The following is an 18,330-nucleotide window of genomic DNA, read 5'->3' on the forward strand; positions in this document are numbered from 1 at the left end:
ACCTTTGTTTACCCATTAAGTTTCTCTTTCAAATGAACAGTTATTTTTCTGTGAGAAAGTAACAGATTTGCAGTAGGACTAAGAATGTATTCACTTTGGCCTACTAGTGGCCAGCCAATAATCTAGTCCACAAACTAGACAGCTTGATATAAACATAACCTGCATGAAGACTGAAATAGCCCTTTTTCTCCTATTAATGTAGAAAGAAAATAGTGAAAATAAACAATGTTCATGATTTTCAATTCATCAGGATAATATGGAAGTAATTTTACTTCACTCTCAAGTTAATAACAATTCATACTTTATAACTCAGCTCAATTATTTTTTTCTAAAGAAAGAATTCATGACTTTCATTGCTAACTTTGGGCCTTTCATTTTATCACTTAACAAAGTCTTCAGTTAATATTTGGGATAGGAAAGTTTAATTACTATCTATATCTACCACTACACTGATACGGTAAACTGCTTCAAGACAATATCTTGTCTGTCTACACAATTTTATTCTCTAGGCATAATTTAGTTTCTGGATAAAATAGTTTGCTCAGAAATTTTATATATAGTTTTAATGAATACTGAGTCAAGAAAAGAGTTACAGCTAATAGCAGTAGTCAGTGCTTCTGTGTCTATTATTAATTACTATAAATATATAAATGTTCTACTTAACCTAACACATATATCTTCATAACAACTCTAAGATGAGGGTCTATTCTTACCTATTATGACAGAACAAATATGAGAAAACAGATGCATAAAATCCTAAGTATTTGCTTAAAAAGATATAGCCCATTAGGGATACCAGCATTAAAAACTAATTTTCCTGACTACAAAGTTCTTACTTTTAAGCACTTTATCACATAGAATGAAAGAACAGAATGATATTTTCACTTTGTCCACTGATTATCAATTCTTCTGACCATAACTTATGAAGTAATGATGGTCTTAATTAACTGAATGATAGAAATTAGAGAGAAAGAAATGTTTCTAAGAAATAGGACAGAGAAAATTGGTTTCATTAGATTTGACAAATCACTTTCTTGGTTGATAATTCTAGAATTTAAAAGGGAATTTAGAACTTTCACTTCTAGTTAGGATGTAGCAATCTGCAAAAAATATTCCTCTAAATCTAAACATTTTTAAAAATCCAAATAAACTTTTTTAAAAAAGCATAGAAATTCAAGAGACCAACGGAAAGTTGAAGGTGGAAACCTCCAAGCAATGTGAATTCCAAGGAAGGACAAGATCTAGAAGTGACAAATGAATCTTTTCAAATTTGTCAGAGGGTGAAAGACTTGGTCATGGTATAAGCAGATACAAAAAACTGAGCTAAATTATAGAGAATTATTAAACCCAAATGTGAGCTAGAATGTCGGACAAAGAAGAGAAATCTTGATTCAAGAAGTTTGCATTTCCTCTCAATTGCATTTTCTCTACAGTACTCTACTAATGCTCCTGAAAAAGACTGGGGGCAACCTGAGAGATCCTCCATGGAGATACCAGTGCAACACACACAACACCAAATATTCACCTCTCTTACTAAATGAGGAACTCGTCTTACTTTGCTAACTACAACTTTGTTATTCCTTTAATCTGACCTAAAAATACATAAGATTTGTTGAGATAACTATTCATGGAATTGTTCCTGTTTTCTGAGAGCATTCAATCTATAATAGACTTTTGTGTCCTTACACCCTCCTCTTTATATCCAAACAAAGCTTAAATCTATCATAGTTTCTTCCTAACACCCTTTTACTTAGAAACACTTCATTTCCCCATTGCCCATATACTTCCTCACTGAATCGAATAATAAAGCCTACTTGTTGAAATACCCAAGTTCTTAATGGTCATTGGCTATAGTATTCATAATTACTAACTTAAAAGATATAGTGGAGGGTATAAACTACATTCACAGATACATGAATAATTTCATCATAGAGGTGCTCCTATAAGGTAGTGTCCCATGAAATGCTAGAAATAAAATTGTTAAAATCACACAAGCACAATATCAGACAAAGAATTCCTTAAACAGGTTCAATTTTACAGTCAGTACAGCTGAGGAAAAGAATGAGTGGGCCTGAAGATTAGCCAATAGGAACTAATCAAACTGAAAGGAAGTTTAAAAAAGAACTAGATAGGAAAAAAATTATTCAAGGCACTTGTGACAATATTAAACAGTTTAATATGTATGTGTTAGGTTCAAGAAAAACAATAGAGAGGGACTGGTTAGAAGAAATACTAAAGGAAATAATGGCCAAGATTTTTCCAGAAATAAGGAAAAAACACTGAAATATTGGGACACAAAAGTAAGTAGCCCCCCCAAGAAGGATAAATTAAAAAAACAGCCAACCATAAAGCTCATCTAGATTCATCAGTCTCATTGTTGAAAAACAAAGGTAAGTATACATTTATGAAGGCAATCAGAGGCAAATACATGTCACATATTCTATTAAAAGAAAAAAAACCATAATTATTGTAAGAGAGAAAAGACAATGGGAAAATATATTTAAAGTGCTGAAAGATATCCATTCAATACCCATTGAGACAACTTTCCAATACAAGAACAAATTAAAGACTTTTAATAAAATTAACACATACACACATAAGATATTTTTTTTTTTTTTTTGCCAGGAGATACATTAAAAAGTATGTAAGCAACAACTTGATAACAGAGCAACTTTGGTCTAAATATAGACATAAATGACACTGAGAATGTAAAAATGAAAGCAAAGGTATCAAATATTTGATTTTTAACAATTTAGCTGCTCTAACAATAATTGCCCAAAACAAAATGATGGTGTTTAATTTCGGGGCTTAAACATATAGAAAAGCACAATTAATGGCAAAAATACCAAAGTTGGAAAGAAGAATTAAATCTTTGCTATTTTACAATTTTAAGATATATGGTATATTATTTTAGGGAAACTATGAGAAATTAAACATGCTTATATTAATCTCTAGGGCAACCACTAGAAACAAAATAAAAAGTACAAACATAAGAGCTTAAGGGAAGGATATCACTATAGTCACCTACAAATATTATAAGGATCATAAGAAAATGTTATGAACAACCTTTAGTTGTTATATTTGATAATATGGAGGAAATGTACATTTCCTTTAAATGTTCACATCAAAAGAAATGGGTAATCTCTTTATTCCTATGCCTATAAAATAAGTTGAATTTTTAATTAAAAACCATCCAAATGACAAAAAATCTGAAACTGTTTTCCAACTGTGAAAATATTGTCTTTCCCTCAGATAAGAATGTGGACAAAATGCTGTGTGAAACTCTTGAATCATGCAGAAGAGGACTTCTTGGGAGATACACAGAGCAACCTGAATCCCAGGATTACTTGAACAAAGAGAGACACCCCAAAAGCCTAGTTAACTAAAGTCTGCATTGTTACACCCAAGGATGACATTTTTCCTTTTGTTGAGCCACTGTTTCTGAAAACATTTCTTACAAAAACCAACGTATACCTGGCAAATACAGATTCTCTCCCCCATTCATTCATATCATTTGATAAATCATTCTTTGAGGGCGCACGGCGGCCAGCGGGCGGTGTCAAGGGCAGATGCACAGCAGCACGAAGAATGCTGCGGAGACGGAGAGAGGTGGCAACGCGTCTGCTTTATTGAGGAAGACTAGCTTTTATATAGGCTAGGGCGCTGGTGGTAGCAAGGCTAAGCCAAATAAGGCAATGTATGTGAGGGGAGGCCGCTAATTGGCTGGGGGACGGTTGGGGGTGAGGTACTAGGGTAAGGGGCGACGTGTGGGGTGCGGATTGGCTTAAGCTGAAGGCGACCTCCGATTGGTTGTTGGAGGCTGTTGCTAGGTAAAGGGGCAGAGGTGAAGTTATCATTCTGGCGGGGGGTATAAGGGGGCTGGGGCAGAAGATAAGGGGAAGTTGTGGGTTGGGTTCTGGTGAGGCGCGGGAGAGGCAGGCCGATTACCCTAGGGCGGCCCCTATGGAGACCGGTTGCTGGGTGGAGATAGAGGAGGCAGCCGTTAAGGGCAAGAGTAGCAGGGGGGCGACAATCTACCCGCTCCAAGCACTCACCCAGCAGGAGACGAGGCCTCATCTCAACGTGCTGGGCCTGCCCAACGATGGTAGCATGCTTGTTACCTCAATTCTTTCCTTTGCACTGTTCTTTCTTTCTGAAACTATTACTAATCATATATGTTTGAGAACATTTAGCAGCTGTTTCCAAAATTACACTGTCTTTATTAGCAGCTCCAGTGAAATCTGCCAGCAACATACACCTCTCAAAAATCCCTCTATTTGTTAATACTTTTTAATATAATAATATATAGTTTCAACTGTAAAAAGGGTAGTATAATTTTGTAGAAGAAATGTTATATGACAAAGAGGTGTAAGAATGTGAACTCTAATGTCAGATTGTGTGAGTTCAAATTTGAGCTTGTCCTATATAACCTGTGGTCTGATCATGAACAAGGTATGACTCCACGCAACATCACAGTTGAAATATTTGTGAAATTCAACCATTCTAATAAATTTATTGAGGCACTATTATAGATGTCGGGTATACAGAATTGACATTATTGGCAAACATCTTGTGCTCATTGGCTTTCAATGGGAAGAAAGGAGAGTAAACTAAAGGCATAATCAAAATATATACAGTGTTAGATAGGGATAACTGCTATAGAAAACAAATGCAACATGATTAGGTTGATTTTAAATAGAATGGTAATGGATGGTCTTATCAGGAAGAGAGAGAGAAATCCATGCAGTTATCTGAGGAAAGGGCATACAAATCACTGTATAAAAAATACAAATCACTTGCAGGTAAAAAATATCTAATAAATATTGCTTATGTTTAAATAAAATAATATAGGAAAATGATGAAAACATACTTTCTTAAATTTGCACTGTATAGTAGAAAAAAATTAACATTGCAATTCCACATTACATAGAGGCATATTTAAAAGGAAATATTAGTAAGTGCTTAAAATGTACAGGGTTCCTATTAAGAATAATGAAAATGTTTTTGTATATTTTATACATAAGATTTGTTTGGATAACCATGAATAAAACTAAAAAATAATGGTTTTTTAAAATTTTCTTTAATAATTTAAAACACCTTCAAAATTTTCTTCAATGTTCACATATACTTTTTTCTATAACTTAGTTATTTCACAAGATTTTACTTTGCTTTAAGACTAAATATTGAAATGCATTTTTTCCTATTTAGCTGATGGTTTGTTTATGAGTAAGTGTAGACAAAACACCAGTCAACATTCTCATAACAAAATCGTACATTCAAAATTTTGCAAGAATGTAAGCATTCTGATGATCATGGTCAAAATTTATTAGTACTACCTTAAATTCTTTCCATTTAGCACGATTCCACATTAAAAATAACTGTATTTAAAATTATTTTCTTTATAATTGAGAAGATAAGAGTTAAACTTTCAGTCACTTACCAAAGGAATATAGAGTTAAATATTTGGCATTTCTAAATTGTAAACCCTCTGTTACCAGATTCTGTCTAGGTTCTTGGCTATGCTGTAGAAATGAATTTCAGGAGCACACCAGGTGAGTTAGGCCAGTAATTTATTCAGGTAGGGAGGGAAGAGAAATGGGAGAAAATGACAGAGCAGGAGTCACAGATAGTGAGGAAAGGGATGAAAAGGGATGAAGAGAGCTAATTTACAAGCTATAATTCCCCATTATAGATTATAAATCCCTAGGGTTAACTTGCATGGCCACATGGCAGAGGAAAGAATGGTGGCAGCAGCATACCGAGGGCAGGACAGGTCCACAGGCAAAAGAATAAGGAGAGAGCACACTCAAGACTTGTGGTTTGCTTTTAAATTGCTAATTATTCCACCCCTTTGGTAATAGAAGAGGAGGGGGTTCCAGCTGTTTGCTGTTTTGATTGATTACCCCACCCATCATCAATTCCTTAGTGAGGATCCAATGATAAAGTTCCTAGAGAACATCCAGGAATTTTCCTTGTTCCCAGGAAGAAGTCTTTGTTCTAGGTAGCAGAATCCCGGGGATGGGGTTCCTCCACCAGCCACCTTGGGGGTTTCTGATGTCCAAGGTGGACTCTCTTGCCAGGTTCCAGATCCATCTATTAATTCCCTATCTTATTAGCCTGCTTCACTTGGATATTTCAGTCCAAAGCAGCACTTGTTAGTACTCCGGTATGTTTTTTCTCTACAGAATAAATGTAATAATTTTTCAAAAAACTCTGCATAATTAAGTTCTCTGAAACTGGAATATACATGGGGATTTTTATAATACAATTTAAATAGTAATACCACTTTTTCTTAAAGCATTATTTGCCCTTAAAATCACATATACTTAAACCACAGGATTACACATATTTTGTGGCTTCCAATTACTACTTATATTTCAGAAAACATGTTTTTGGAAATGTTCCAATCATGCATGGTGTAATAGAGGATGGCTCAACAAAAAATGCAAATTATTTACTGTATTTTGAAAGAGACCAATAAATACCCAAAAATGTTAGAAAAGATGCACTTAAGTATTAAGCATTATCATTTCTGTTGCCTGAAAACCTCTCTCTTCTGCATGACTCTAGTGAGAGCATTTTTCACCTCTTTGTTCCTAAGACTGTAAATGAGTGGATTCAGCATGGGAATCACCATAGTATAAAACACAGAGGCTACTTGATCCTTTCCTAAGGAGTAGGAGCTCTTTGGTTTTAAATAAATAAAACTTGTAGTTCCAAAATAGATGGTGACTCCCATTAGGTGGGAAGCACAAGTAGAGAAGGCTTTGTGCTTTCCTGAGGTGGAATTAATTTTCAGGATAGTGGATAGAATGGACCCGTAAGACACAGAGATTGTGATAAGAGACACCAATATGTTAAAACTACCGACAATCATTATCGAGATTTCAGCGTCACGAGTGTCAGTGCAGGACAGTGCTAAAATTGGGGATGTGTCACAGAAAAAGTGATAGATTACATTGGAGTTACAGAAATGCAAACTGTTCATGCAAAGAAGGTTGACTAATGATTCAGTGAACCCAATCATGTAAGACCCAGTAATAAGAGTGCAGCAGAGTCTCCTCGACATAACAACTGAGTAGTGAAGAGGATTGCAGATGGCTATATAACGGTCATAGGCCATTGAACAAAGAAAGAAAAATTCAGTGACAGCCAAGAAGAAAAAGAAAGACATCTGGGTGAAGCAGCCAATAAATGAAATAGACCTGTTGCAAGTCAGTAAGCTCTCTAAGGTTTTAGGTGTGATGACTGTTGAGTAGCTGAGGTCAAGGAATGACAGGTGACTCAGGAAAAAATACATGGGGGTGTGAAGCTGGAGATCAAGGCATATAATTACTATCATCCCTGCATTTCCCAGCAAGGTAAGAAGGTATATCATGAGAAATATTATAAAGAGGACCCTCCGGATCACTTCAGAGTCCGTCAGTCCCATAAGGATGAAGTCAGGAACATTTGTGCTATTACTACTATCCATAGCGTTCAACTGATGAAAACTGTTGAGAAATCAAAGGTGATACATAACATAAATGACTTCCAAACACTTTTTGTTTATAGGAATGATCTGGCATATTTTAAAACATCAGCTTAATGATTCCAGAGAATGGTAATAAAAAGTAATTTTCAGACAATCTTAATTGTCTGCCAGTTACAAATAGGTATAAACACAGACCCATACATATATATGTTTCATAAATAAAACGAAAATGACACCGTTATAAATACTTCTTTTCATTTCCACATTTATCCAGATATTATATCCTAGGTATTATAATTGTACTTATTTTTAGAAGAGTAAAAAGCCACGGAAAGTTAAATAAATTACCCAGAGTTACGATCTTTAAGTAGTGATGGTTTTTTGATTCTACCAATACTGTTTGAGTCCAAAGATCACACTCATAACATTCTAATCTTCCTTGTATTTAATTTCAGAAAATAAAAAGAAAATGCTATTTATGGAATTAACAATTATAGAGAATTTTAATGTATCATTTACCATTTTTTCTATCCTATATTATTTAGTACAAATGACATCAGAAATTAAAACATTATGTGTATTATTATTATAAGGCGCACATTACTATTATTTTTCATATACTACTTAACAGGTTTTTTAAATCAAATTTCCTTTCAATAATTATATCTTCTATATATACACATTGTTTGCTGGCCATGATTCCATAAGTTCTACACTTCCATTTCTATAAATCCTAGCATTACTTAAGGCCTACATAATATGTATAAGTATATGCCTATCTTTCTAATAATAGCCCCATTTTTTGAGAAAAACTAAAAATCTCTAACAGTGAGTTTAATACTTACCATAAGTCAAATTTGTTGAAAAATTTCTTCAAGCATTGTTTGTCTAGAAATTTGTCAATTATAAGTTTGTATCACAAATAAAAGATGTAAACCATTTACAGAGTCTGAAATTTCTATGATATAATATTTATTGCCTTTGAGATAAGTTGTTTAATTTTTTTGGATAAATTTTTGAAGGTAAAATACATCAACCTAAATTTTTTCTTCAGATCCTGGTTAAATAGAAAGTTCTCCTGGAAATTATGTCTGACATGTATACCAGGGAGCTACAATGAACCTAAGTACAGCAGAGTATCAGTTGCCTTGCCTACTGATAATGCAAGGTCACCTCTTATATTAAGGATTGCTGATAATGAAACATTTGGTCATCTCTGGGACCAATTTCCGAAGCAGATTTCTTGACATGATGCCAAGGATAAAAGTTCAAGGACTAATGCATTTCTGTTAGTTTTGTAACATAAACAGAAAATTGCATTCCCCTTAGAAGTAACATAAAATATGAGCAGTAATTATTGTATTCTTTTGCGATGTTCAAATTATGACTGGATAAAACAGAATGTTTTTCTAAAGAAATGTTAAGTTAATCTGTATCTGAAAAGCCAGATCATTAATCAAAAGGAATATAATAGCATATTTTTCACAATGAAATAGTTTTATATTTAAAAGTGAACACTGTCTTAGAATTGAGCATTGTTTTTTACCCAAAAATTGTTATACAACAAAATTCAAAGACAGAAAGCAAAATCATTCATAAATATTGTTATTCTTTAGATACACCTTTTTCCATGTATTTAAACTTGTGCATATAATACTTATTTATACTTATGGTTAAGTATTTATGTACTTTTATTACACTGCATTTTCAATACTATCTTTATTATTAAATATTTATAACACACCTTGACCTATGCTAAAATAGCCTTTTGTAAAACCAACAACTTCATGAATTGTGCATTGGTGCAGCATAACAAACTTCTTTCTAGGAATATGGACCAGCTGATGAATAAATATTTTTCAGGCATCACAAGGACAACATGGTAGAGTTTCTCCAGTCAAGTCTGAGAGTGTCTGCTAATTAATCAACATAGTATATGTATTGTTGTAATCATCCACAACATGTTTGTGTAATTTTTTTTATTATTTAATGTATTGGCTTTTAATATAGTAAAAGAAATATTAGAAAAGAAAGTAAAAATCTTTGCTGAGATGAGTAATGATTTTATAATTATGTTAATGACCAAAAGCTTACTTCTACTACATAGAAGTAGGTAAAATCTATTCTTGTGAATCTTTCATTAATTAATGATAATTAAATCAATTTTCATTTAGATGTGGAAGCAGATGTACAAGAGAAACTGTTCACATTACAGAATTTCAGGTGAGAATATTATGGTTTGGATCAAGGCCTGACAAAACAATATATATTTGATAAAAATTTTAATGTGCAATTTTTCAATTCATCAAACATTCAGTGATTCTAAGAAAAACTTATTTGGAGAGCAAAAGGCCATCATCAATTCATTTCACAATAGATGAGTTTGAAGTTTAAAAGTTCTATATCAATTTGCCTCAATAGAGTCTACCATACCTTGAAAATCACTATAAGGGTGTTTTTCTTCCCAGTATTGAAATCAGTTTTTATATTCATTAAGTACACTTTAAATAATATAAGAATTAGTCAAAAAAAGATTAATTCACAAAACCTTTTCTGGTTAGTCATTTTGTTAAATATTTTATTGGTGGGAATCAAATATATAGCATCCAATACTAAAATTGTTTTTGTAGAAAACAGGAGCAAGAAACAGAAGGAAACATGGCTTCTTTTTCCTACATTTCAATAAAGTTATATATTTATTCCCAAATTACATATTATTCAATGTCATTATTTTTTAAAGTTCATTCCTGCTTTTAATTTTCTCAATTTTTAATGAGATTTGAGGCTAACTCTGTTAAGGAATTTCATTATTTTCTGAAATTTGGCTCTATTGATATTTTATATTCTCATTCCCATGTCTGGAATACAAAATCTACTCTTTCTAATATGAGAATAATTTTACATAGTTGTATTCTGATGCTTATATTTACAGTTATACATTTTTATATCAATTTGCTGTTCATCTATTACTTAGAAACATCATATAGATGGCTCATACTGTTACAGAATTTGAGAGAGTTTCAACCATTTGCGTACAGAGAGGCCAGGACTCAGGAATGACCCTGAGAAGGAAAAATGGACTATGGATGGCCGGCCAGAGTGGGAGCCCTCTGTTTCAATCCTGAGCCCCAGAACAAGACTTTCAGAGTTTCTTTTATAGAGAGGAAAGGTTAAATGGTCCCTTTGTTTCAGTTTTCAATAGGCTTGAATTAGCATATATATCTTCCACATCTTAGGTAAGCTTTTATCATGGACTTCATATATTCTAGATAAGCTTTTAGCATATTTTGTTTGCATTTCCCCTGAATACTTAAAGTTTATAGACCTTGCGTGGTTGAACTGTTTCCTGGGACTGGAGTCATTGCCATGGTCACCAAGGGCAGGAGTGCAGCCTCTTACCATCTCACACCCACAAGTCAGATGGCTTAAGTTATCTCTGAAGAGACAAAGAGCCTCCCACCCATAGCCCACATCAATATTTTTTAATTGAAATAATTACAAGGTCTTAAATGGAGTGCTTAGTTCCCTTACATTTAAAATTATTATTTATTTGTTGTTTTCATATCAAAGTTTTGTAATTCTGATTCTTCTTCTATGGTTTCTTTTTAGTTAATAAATATTTAATATTAAAATTTATTTCCCTGTTGGCTATTTTAACCATATTTCATTTCATTATATTGTTACTATTTCTCTAAGAATAAAATTTGCATCCTTTAATTATTTTTTCCTCTTGAGATTATTATGAGTGTTTCTAGAAAACTCACATGGCAACATAAGATACTCTGGGTTCTAATTACCAACAGAATATTCGAAAAATTACAATCAAGAGCCATACTATCTTCCTCAAACTCAAGAAAGTAGTTAAATGATGGCACTATCAGGGTGAGTCCTGAATCAAGAAATGCAACCTAAAACTGGTAACACAAGTTCATTTCTAGTGTATCCCCTCAGTGACACACTGTAGAGTGAACCTGAGCTCTTATTGTGGATTCCTGACTCTGTTTTGGAGGGAGCAGAGTACCGGTATAGTCATACTAGAGTGCATGTATTTGGCTTCCAGGCTATCCAGTGGTAACCTGAAAGCCTGACTCAAGAATCTTATCTCTTTGCTCTTTTCAGAACTTTCTCTGCAGGTGGAATCAGGTTGTAACCAGTTAAAGCAGTTAAGAAACAATCAGTTCAAATTTGTCGGGGGTATAGAAATCCCAATTTTGAATTCTACAATAAAGCATCCAGACTGGGAAAAATTCTCTTTCATAAGGATAAGGGAGGAATTCCAATTCCAGTAAATGGGTATTTCTAAGGCCCACAAAGAAGCTCAGGAGAAGAAAAGGGTTCAGGAAAAGCAAAGATCCCATATGATTCCTGATGATCTTGATGGAAGAGCTTCCAGCCAAAAGGAAGCAAATTTTCAAAAGTCAGGAGATGGTGTTTTTTTGCATTGATCTGTATTTTATTAATAATACTTGTTGACATTCAGTGATAGAGTTGACTAATACCAAATTGATACAAACTTAAGAATCAGACAACTGATGGACACATTCATATAGTTAAAACATTAAAATATTAAAATATACAAGTTTCCAGGCAAACTAAGACATGAGAATCATGGCCCATCAAAAAGAATAAAATAAAGCATTAGAAGTCATCAAAGAAGACCAGATTTGGGATATACAGAAAAAAAGAATCAGTTAAATTGAACACAATGCCATTGAAATGATTAAGTTTGAAGAGGAGAAAAACCTGGAAAATTTGTGAACTGAGCCTTAGACACTCGTGGGACATACTCAAAATGACAATATATTCATTAAAAAGTGTCTAAGAAGGAAAAAAGAGAGAAAGGAGCAAGAGGTATATTGAAAGAAAAAATGGCAGAAAACTATTCTAATAGAATGAAAGTCATGCACTCACATTCAGAAAGACCAGGAAAAACAAACAAGATAAACCTGAGGAGAAGCATACTCAGAAAGTAAAACTGTAAAATGAAAAAACAAGGAGAATTCTGAAATTTGCAAGAGGAAAACATATTACACAAATGCTAGTAAATGCTGATTTCTCAGCGAAAACCATGGAGGCATGAAAGCAGTGAGATGAAATAATTAAATGCTGAAAAAAACAGTATCAAAAGCAAATTTTTTATCTAGAAAGATTGTATTAAAAATAAGGGATACAAAAAAAAATAAGGGATAGATTAAGACATTCCCAGATAAAAAAAAGCTGAGGGAGTTCATCACTGTCTTACATGTCCAAAAGCAATGCTACAGAGAATTATTCAGATGGAAAGAAAAGGACAAAATGCAGTATATCAGACAGCATATAGGATTAAAGATTTCTGATAAAGGTAACCAAATAAGTAATTATTTAATGCCACAGAAATAAAATGTAGTATAAGAGTGTTGTAGAGAAATTGGGTGTGCGCGGTATCGAAGGCCAGGACACGAGAGTACCAAGAAGGAAGCTGGTTTATTTTGACCGGCCAGGCTCGGCGGACTCTTGTCCTAATAAAAACCGAGCCCCAAATAGCTTTCTCCAGACCCTTTTATACAGAGGATATAGGATTAGGGAGACTAACAGTGATGGTATGCAAACAGACCTCTGGTTAGGTTCTTCAGTGTTTGATCTTAGTATCAGATAGGTTATTTCCTCCAGGCGAATTACATATTCTCCACATCCAAGCCAGCTTGGATTAGCATATCTTCCACATCTCATCTGGAGGCAACCCTAAATACACATTCAGTCTCACATCCTATCTGATCATTTAAAGACTGTAGGGCCTATATTACTTATTTGGCTATTTTGGGGACCAGGTACACTGGGAAACAATTTTGAATTTATGCACAGGCTATATCAAGAGGATACTAGGATCAATTGTGCCCCCCATAATATAAACAAACTAGAAAAAATGGATAAATTTTCTAGAAACATATAAAATACCTACACTGACTCAAGAAGAAATAGAGGATCTCAAAAGACCAAAACAACTAAAGAGATCAAATCGGTAATCAAAACATAAGAAGAAAGAAAATCACAGGACCAGATTTGTTCACTAGTGAATTTCACCTATGTTCCAAAACACCAGTCTTCCATAAAATTGAATCAGAGGCACCGCAGAGTGCTGCTGGTCAGCAAGGTGACACAACAATACAAAAAGGGAGACAAGCCAGAAAACACAGAAGAATGAACAGCAAATGGACACAGAGCGCAGACAACAAACAAGCCACAAAGCGGAGGTGGGGTGGGGTGAGGGGAATAAATATATAAAAATAAATACAGGCACAGAAGATTGCACAGTGAATGGACACAGAAAGCAGACAGGAAGCAAACAGCTTGGGGGGGACGGGGGGATAAAAAAATGGAATCAGAGGAAACACTTTATAACTCATTCTAAGTGATTAATCTATGATTTAATCTATGGAATTTGCCTTAGCCATTATGAAAATAAGATAAACATCTAGAGGGAAACAAAAGGGAACTTCTGTAGGATATTGTGTTAGGCAATAATTCCTTAGCACGTACACCAAAAATCAGGAGCAAAATTTTAAAAAATTAGATATTTGAGACTTCAAAATAAAACAATATTTTTCACCAATGTTCTTTATCGAGCAAGCAAAAATTAAGCCTACAGAATGATAAAAATATTTGGAAATCATGTAACTGATACGCATTTATTATCCAAATTATATAAAGACATTCTTGTAGATTTACAATAAAAATATAGACAATTTGTCACAGGTTGATATTATTTATGAATCCCCCCAGAAAGAGAAAAATTATATTGTGAACTGGTCTGTTCCTCTAGGTGATAACCTTTGATTGTATTAGATTCAGCTGAGATGTGTTTGATAAAATTAGGTTAACATTATTTAATCACCAAGTCAATAGGTGTATCTCATGGTTGAGTTCCAGCCAAGAGCTGACTCAGCAAGGTGAGGCTAATATGGTGGGCTAATATAAAAGGACACATACTCAGTAAGACTTACAGGAAGACAGAGAGCTCCATAGACATGGCAGTAAAGAATCCATAAAAATTGAACATAGAGGAGAAAACATTGATCCTGCATCTTTGGGAAGAGAGATAAGCCATTTATCAGATAATTAGCAGCTGAACAGTTGATAAGGCCTGGAAAGAAATGAGAAAAAGAAAGAAATGAGCCCAATGCCAGACTGATATGGGAAACCCTGAGAGAGTCCTATGCCAGGCTACAGCTGAGATTGGAGGAAGCTAAGCCCATGGAGCCTTAAGAACAGGAAAGCCCAGGAGAGTAGGCAGATATCACCCACCCTTTTGCTTCAACACATGGCAAAAGACTTTGTTGAGAAAGCCCCCTTGAGTTGTACTCTTTAGGGCCTTTGAGTGTAAGCCTCTATTACAAAAGAATACCTTTTATAACTCACAGAGGAAAGACATGACAAAAGACAAGGATGGTGATTTTGAGCTTGAGTCTGGGAAGTGAACACACAGGAGAAGAATAAAGAGGGAAAGGGACAGCTCCTTAGATATAGCAGAAGCCCTGGGAAGAGAGACAGAGCCATTCACCAAATAGCCTACAGTTGGCCTTTTTGGAGAGAGCACAGCAGCTGAACCCAGACTGAAACAGAGCCCTAGAAAGATAGGAACCCAAGAAGCCTGAACTCTTGGCAGACATTGGCAGACATCTTGCCCCAACACATGACAGTAGACTTTGGTGAGGGAAGTACATTTTGCCTTATGGTCTGGTAATTATAACCTTCTACCCCAAATAAATACCCTTTATATAAGCCAACGGATTTCTGATAGTTTGCATCAGCACCTCTTTGGCTGACTTTTTATGATGCCTTAAAAGTAAATGATGATACTATTCCTGGAAACTGGAGGAAAGGCAATCCATGTTTTAAAGTCACAGAGAACTTAGCAAGATTAACTTCTGATGTTTTATGGAAGTCAGAACTTGAAAATGGTGAGCCTGGGCATTTAACTGAAGAGCTTTCCAAGGTAAACTCAGAGAATGTGGCTTGGTTGCTCCTTGCAGCTTACAGCAAAATGCTAGATGAGCAAGGTAAGTCAAGAACTGAACTGTTGGGCACAAAGAAAACAGAAACTGAATCTGGGAATTCCAAGTCACTGGAAATCAAACTCTCAGATGACAGTGCCCCATTTGAAGACTTAACTAAACTTGAAACTTTAAGTCATGATTGAAAATGCAGTTATCTAGGAAAGACATATGAAAGTCTTGCTGTCTGATGGCTTGAACCCCTGCTAACTGCACGCTAAACAACAATTTTTGTGAAAGAGCTGTATAAACAAAATGACTGTCAGTTTGGCCAAAAAAGGACATTGATAGGAGAGATGGAAGTGGAGAGAGCTTTAAGAGGAAAACCATGGAAGCTGAGATCTGGAATTAAGATGTTGCCTTGGTCCAAGAGAGGAACCCCACCCATGCGTACAGACAGGGTGAGCTTGCCCCAGCATTTGAAGAGGATGGATATTTTCAACCAATGTTAAGGGAGAGTTTTGCTTCTGCAGGGTACAGAGAGGGTGGAGCACATCCCTCAAGGATTAGGCAGGTTAAGGTCACTACCTAATAAGTCTGAGAATGGTGGATATGTCCCCCATGGATTAGGGAAGGCCAGGTGGTCAACTCATTACTCTGAGAGGATTGAGTCTGTATGCCAGAAGTTAGGGAGGATGTTGTCTTAACTTCACTCTACTATGGTGTTGAAGACTCTAATTCAAAGATTCTGTAAAGCTCTTGAAGATCTAGAACTTGGTCCGACACCCAGATACTTGATGAGGGTGGAACCAAGATAAAGACTGTTGGGTAAGTCTGTGGAAAGTGTGGATCCCCATGTAGCCTCAAGGAGAAGAAACCATCATCTTAAGAGTGCCTCTCATACCATCCATCATGGGATCTAAAACCCTATCAATTAGAGGTGGAGTGGGCATCATCATCCAGAATCCTCAGGATTGGGGAATAAAATTTGGACTAGAGTGGACTTACTGGTATTCTACTATAGACTTATTGTGATTCTTGGAATGGAAGAAATTATATCATTGATCTGGAGACAGTGGCCACTGGAGTTGCTGAAGACAAGGAGAGGGAAAAAGAGGTATAATATGGTGGCAATTTCGGGTCTTGGAATTTTCCTGAATGACATTGCAAAGACAGATACAGGACATTATATATCCTATCATAACCTACAGAATGGAATGTGAGATTGTAAACCACAATGTAAAGTATAATCCCTGCTGCGGGGCAATGATCTAAAATCTGTTCATCAATTGCAATGAATATACCATACTAATGAAAGAAGTTTTTAGTGTGGGAAATTTGTAGGAATGAGAAGTGGGCATATGTAACATTTTTTGTAGTCTTTGTATCTTTTTAAAACTAACTAACTAACTCACTAACTAACTAACTAAGTCCTCAGAACCAAGATTCAGAGATGAGGAAGTACCAGAAGCAAATGACATGCAAGTGGTCCCTTAAGATGGAAGATAAGATTCAGCCCACTAGCATACTTCAACAATTTATTAATAATCCTTTAAACTACTAATGAGAATATGCCAATCTTAATCCTCATCTTTGTTCCCACCTCCTTTGGTTTCCATTCTATAAATTTCCCTGAAGTTCTTGGATTGGGGAGACAGATTTGAGCTTCTCCCCTGTCTTCTTGCTAGTCATCTTGCAAAAAAAAAAAAAATCTTTTTATTCTCAAAATACTGGTGGCACATATTGGGTTCTGTTTGCATCAAGCAGCAACCCCATTGCTGGGTATAAATTTAGTGACCCAGATGTGTCTGTTAAGTCTCAAATTGACTGCCCAATGCTCCATGAACCCTGAAAGGGAATATAGACTCTCCTAGATGGCTCTTAAGTGGCACCTCCTTGACCACTTTTTCTGTAAGCTTATTGATAGGGGTTCTCCATGCTCTAGCTTGGTACTCCAAGCCCCTCTGACTTACATGTTAATTTTGAGAAAAGAAATGGTTCTGACAGCAAAGGTCTCTTGATCGAATGACTTCACATGGACTTCTATTCTCTTTTGAACATATACCATCGAATTGCTGGTTGGAGTCCTGCCCTTAAGGATAATATCTGCCTTGGAAGTGCCAAGAGAAAAAGATAGCAAAGGAAAATTTAGTCATTGAGAATATTTATAAGGATCTGGATTGCTGGATTCCTGAATTTAAAAAAAATGTTCTCTGAATTGGAAATTTCCATGGTAATTAGCATGGTTTAAAGTAGTTATTACATTCTGGCTATGAGCATTAGAGACTCTGTCAGTTGGCATGAGTTTGGCAGCTAAATGTTACTTAACTGACTTTCATTTTTTAATGAGAAGCTTCTGCTTCTGAAGAAAAAGTCTCTCATGCTAACAAAATGTGGTCATGGGCAGGCAAGATTGATGATAGCTTGACTGTCACCCTCAAGACCATTTCTGTTCAACTAAGGACAGCTAATCACAGGTTGACAACTAGAACATAAAGTACTCACCAGGTTAAATAAGTTCCCCAAATCATTGAAACATCCCCTTATGGTGTGAGGTTTTTTGTTCTCAGAAAGAATCATCACCATTGGCAATTCTAATAACATACTAGACAATAGTCCATTGGGTTATATTTTGCACAGTTGGTCTCCCATGTTTCACTATTAGCCTATGAGAAGAAAAGCAATGCTCTTCTTTTCTAACATAGCCTGGCTGGCCCCAATATAAATTGGAGTCAGAGGAACACTGGCCAAAGAATGAATCTTTAAATTAAAATATTGTGCTGCAATTAAATATGATTTGAAAATGGGAAGAAAAGAGGATGAGATTCTGCATGTTCAGTCATTTTATGTCTTTATATCAAAATAAGAACCTATAGAAAATATGTA

This window comes from Dasypus novemcinctus, chromosome 10, assembly GCF_030445035.2.
Source record: "Dasypus novemcinctus isolate mDasNov1 chromosome 10, mDasNov1.1.hap2, whole genome shotgun sequence".
NCBI lineage: Eukaryota > Metazoa > Chordata > Mammalia > Cingulata > Dasypodidae > Dasypus > Dasypus novemcinctus.